A 5,211-nucleotide genomic window follows, 5' to 3' on the forward strand; every position below is an offset into this window, starting at 1 on the left:
CACAAATTTGAAGAAAAGAAAACAAAGAACCATTATCTAATCACGCTTTGAAAGTCCTGCATGTTTGCCTTTTATTTTAGTGTTGACGCCAACATAGACTGTCTTAGGTAATTTCTTCCCCAAACACTTGAATCTTGGTCATTGGTATGTAATCCACTCTCTAGAGTCCAGTGTACTTTAGACTTCATCTGAGTCCGGTACGTGTAGCACACTACTGTTTTATTAATGTAAAAACCTTGTAAATGAATTTCAGATGGGTGATTTAAGTGAGTCACAAGTCACAAAACTTTGCTATTCATAGTTAATCAAATAGAATTGGGTTTTTTTCAGGGTGTGGTGTAAATAAAGAAATGTAAGAAGTTCTCTTCTATAACTGCTCTGTTAACATAGTTTTTAAACATTAAAAAATGTGAACTAAAAATATTTACAAATTTTGTACTTGTTCTTTTGCAATGCAACACTAAACTGGGGCAGTTGAGTACTATATACACTATTCAGGATTTCTGGAGAAGGGTTGTACACATTTGTCAGTGTTCTAGATCATAGAAGGTTATATATTTAAGAACCCTAACATAAATATTTTTTAAAATACTTCTGATAGAAATCTATCTGGCCTGAAATATATACTACATTTCTCCATTCTTCATAATCAGAGTAGATTGACCATAATATTTTCTTTTTTAAGTCAAGTTTATGTTTATAAGTATAAATTTCTGCCCTATGTTGTAGGAAGGAGTTGAGTCTTCCTCTACCCACGTTGCTGCCACCTATAAAATAGGAAATTCTATCAACGCTTTCTTTTCTCAGTAACTATTGGGTCAAAGCTAGTGCAGCCTCTTGTCTTTTCTTTATCCATCATCAGCTCCTCTCCAGCATCTTAGAAAGGCTTTACCAGATCAGCAAGATGGCCAAAGTCTGCTATCCAAGTTCTTCTTGTGGACAGGGCTAGCACAGGAATAGCCTGGGTCTTTTACGGTGTGGCAGGGGATGAAGACCCCCTTGATGAACTCCTCTGGCCTCCCCAGGTGACAGCAGCACATTCTGCGGGGCCTTGGTGGCACACATGCAAAACTCAAAGTAGAAACCTGGGGCACGGGAGTCCAAGTCATGTTCTCCAACCTAACTTCATTCAGAATAAAGCTGATATTTTTATCCTTACATGCCTCCTATGCCTACTTCTTAATTGATCAAAACCCCAAGGGCAAAGGGTGTGAGTAATTATCACTTTTAAACTCAAGCAGTGGTAAAAGTTAAAAGACTATTGAGAATCTGAGCAGATTTTGTTCCAAATCGAAAGGACCAGTCCTGCAGTGCCTTTAATAGTTCTGGCTTCTTCCTTCTACTCTCCCTCCACGAGTCTTTGCTAATACTGTTCTATTCCGTCGTTTTTTACACAGAATTGCCAGGGAAAAACTATTCTTCCCCTTTCCCATGGAATAAACTGTGGGCTTGTATTAGTCAGGGCTCTCCAGAGGGACAGAACTAATAGGATATATGTATATATGAAAGAGAGTTTATTAGGGAGAGTTGGCTCACACCATCACAAGGCGAAGTCTCACAATAGGCCTTCTGTAAACTGGGGAAGAAAGAAGCCGGTTGTAGCTAAGTCCAAGTCCAAAAGCCTCAAAAGCAGGTAAGCTGACAGTGCAGCCTTCAGTCTGTGGCCAAAGGCCAGAGAGCCCCCGGCAAACCACTGGTGTAAGTCCCAGAATCCAAAAGCTGAAGAACCTGGAGTCTGATGTCCAAGGGCAGGAGGAATGGAAGGAGACACCCAGCATGGGAGAAAGATGAAAGCCAGAAGACTAAGCAAGCCAGCTTAGCCCATCTTCTTCCGCCTGCTTTGTTCTAGCTGTGCTGGCAGCTTATTGGATGGTGCCCACCCACACTGAGGATGGGTCTTCCTCTCCCAGTCCACTGACTCAAATGTCAGTCTCCTCTGGCAACACCCTTGCAGACACGCCCAGAAACAATACTTTACCAGCATCCTTCAGTCCAATCAAGTTGACACTTAATATTAACTATCACGGGGCTTAATGATAACTTTGCAAATCAGATGTCCTGTTTTCTTACTTTCTAGATTTGTAATTGTGTTTTGCCTAGTTTGGAAAGGGTGGATGAGGCCCAAATAACTAGGCCAATTTTTGAATATCAATTTTTAAAAATCTTTTATTAGTTTACATGTTAGGCTAATCCAAGTTGGTAGAAAAATCTGCTCATTGGAAGAGTCAGTACAACATCAAAATAACCTGCCAAATTATCCAAATGTATTATAAAGCCATAGCACTTAAAACAGACTTGAACTGGGTGCAAATAAATAAATAGATCATAGTAGTGAATGCATAAATGACCCAAATAATACCAGAAAGGTGGTCTTTCAAATCAATGGGGAAAAATAAAGATTACTTAATAAATGATAGGAAAAAATACATAGTTTTTGAAGAAAATAAAACCAGATTTCTATATTACCCCTTATGTCTAAAGAGAACTTAGATATATTAAAGACTTTAAATAACACATGATAAATCTATCTATTTTTATAAGCATGAAATCATGAGTCAAATAAAGTATGTGTCAAAAGATTGAGTTAGCTTATTAATTAAGAAACAAGTAATTTGTTTAAAAATTGGTCCAAAGGAGACCTCAAAGAGCAAATACATATATCAGCAATCAGGAATGCTAAAATGAATTTGCTAGTAGATGCAAGACTGGCCTATCCACAGAAGGAAATTAATTGCATCTTAATCAGAGAGAATTATTCTGTATGTCTGGACAATAATCATTTCCATCTCTCAGTTTTCCACAATTTAGAGGGTTATAAAGTAGCTCAAAAACCAAAAAAAGGGGGTGCGAGGCAAAATTCTTATAGAATCAGATAACCCAGAAGCAGCATATAATATTTCGTTGAAAGTACACCTACCCAGTAATCTTTTTTGCTTCTTTTAAAGTCTTTCCAGTTTCCCTAATAACTTCCCCTTTGTGACTATAAAAATCTCAAAGATTATTCTTGGTCATAAAAAGAATGGTCTCATTAGGCTTGGCCTGATTATTTGCATGGGTGTGGCAAGAGTGTTAATTAACCACATAAGCTTCCTTGAGTTTGCTTTGCAAATCTACAGCTATGTACTATTGAACAGCTACTGGAACCATAGAACTGCACTTTTAAAAGTCTCTGTGGGGTAAGGGGGCAGTGGGTTGAGGGGGGAAAAGTCTCCATCATTTGCTAGCTCAGGGCTAGGAAAGCAAGCCTGAGACACTCCACCATATTCACCTATACCATCTGTAGATTTGGATGAATTCCTCTGGACTTGAGTTCCCTTAAATTTACTAAGGTTCATGACCTGCCAGGAAGTGCTCTTTGTCACCACCCTTCATAATAGGATCCTATAGACCAGTTTAGGTACTAGGCTATAGGTTACAACCCTAGGAGGTTGGTACTAAGCCAGGGTTTTGTAGGCATTGGCTACGGAAGTAAAATTAACCTTTGTTCCTTGGAGTTGTTTGACATACCTGTTAAATGACCATCATCCTCACATAACAATCTTCCAAGTAAGGCCATGGTGACATTCAATTTTGTCCAGTTATGTACCGGGAAAGCAAAAGACTCTTGTTGAACCTGTGTAAATAACTACATTGCTGTGAAAAAGGTAACTCAGTCACAGTGTTTAAACTCAGGGTGGGGGAGAGTTCAGTGAGAAGCAAAAAAAAAAAAAAAACAAACAAAATGTTTAGTTTCATTTTACAAAATCAGAGTCTACTGAATTGTTGTAGACTGAAGATAGCCTAAGAAGAAAGAGAAATGGCTTCCTTATATATCCAGCAAATATAGCCTTAAAACAACATCAATACAACCACAGTAAAAATTTTCCTCATCAGCTCATTCTGTCCTTTGTAATTTTGTTTTGCTGAATTTTGGATTAGCATTTCTGCATTCAGAAAGCTATGTGCTTCTGCATTGAAAAGACTCCTGTAAATTCATACTCATTACACAGGTACAGACTGAAGATTGTCTAAATACCATCAGCTCAGGGTTTGTACACAAGAGTCTATTCTTTGAATAGACTTCGATAGTTTTAAGTTTTAAGCGCAGTCTTTTTCCATGAGACTCAAGAACCAAATTTTGACTTGTAGTTAATAGCAGAGACTAAGGAAAGTTTCAGAAAGTAGAAACCTGTTTGATAATAAGACCAAAAGGTTGTAGTTAATTTACCTCAGTAACTAATAGTTATCCATCATATCTTAGGTATCCTTATCGATAACCTTGAAGGACCATGTAGTATTCCACTGAAAGGTCACCTAATAATGTATTTTGCCCATTTCAAAGTCCTTCGCAATTTTTCTGTTGCAATATGTATGTGTGTATATATATATATATCTTATATAGATAATACCTTGGAGTGCAGAAGATCTTTCTTGTTACAAAACATAGGAGCCACAGAGGAATTAATTGATCAGTAAATATTTTGAAACTCTGTATGACATATAATAGAGCTAACAAGTAAAAAAATCTGACAATCCAAATGGGATGCAAAACTAACATTTGCCACTCACATGTTGCAATGGATGGGACCTGCCTCTTTAGTTTGAGGTTCAAATTATTCAAAGTATTCCCCTGGCCAAATTGCCAGGATGCCTAACACCTCTTTCTTTCCCACTTCCAAATGGTGCAAGAACCCAGAGGTGTCTGCTTCCAAACTCCAGGAAGAGAGAGAACTGGTGAATGTAATCAGTTCACGGCAGGCTTCTTTCCCACCTCAGTCACTTCTGTCACTGTCACATGATGTCCCTGTTGAACACCGGCCCTGTGCAATGTTACATCTATGTCTGCTGCTGCAATCATGTCCTCACAGGTCCACAACTCAAGGAGGGCTGAAGCAGCAGAGGAAGGTTGACCCCAATCCACACAGCGCTATGGTAGCTGTCACTTTCGGAGCCCAAGCAAGGAATGGCTCCTCAGTTTGCCACCAGCTCGCTCCCAATCCATGGCCTCCATTCTGTCTGGCTCAGGAGGGACTTTTGTTTACAACTGCACACTGTGTTAAAACCAACCTCTCACTTTCCCCCAACCCATGGGAGTTGAAACTTGATACTGATTCCAGGTTCTACTCCTGGTGTCCTCACGGTGAGTTCCCCTGTAGAGCTCTTAGGACTGTTTCCTGCTCCTTCCACGATTATCTTCATCCACAAGTGAAGTATAAAAAGTAGCAAAACCCA

This window comes from Mandrillus leucophaeus, unplaced genomic scaffold (genome assembly GCF_000951045.1).
Source record: "Mandrillus leucophaeus isolate KB7577 unplaced genomic scaffold, Mleu.le_1.0 Scaffold1089, whole genome shotgun sequence".
In the NCBI taxonomy this organism is placed as follows: Eukaryota; Metazoa; Chordata; class Mammalia; order Primates; family Cercopithecidae; genus Mandrillus; species Mandrillus leucophaeus.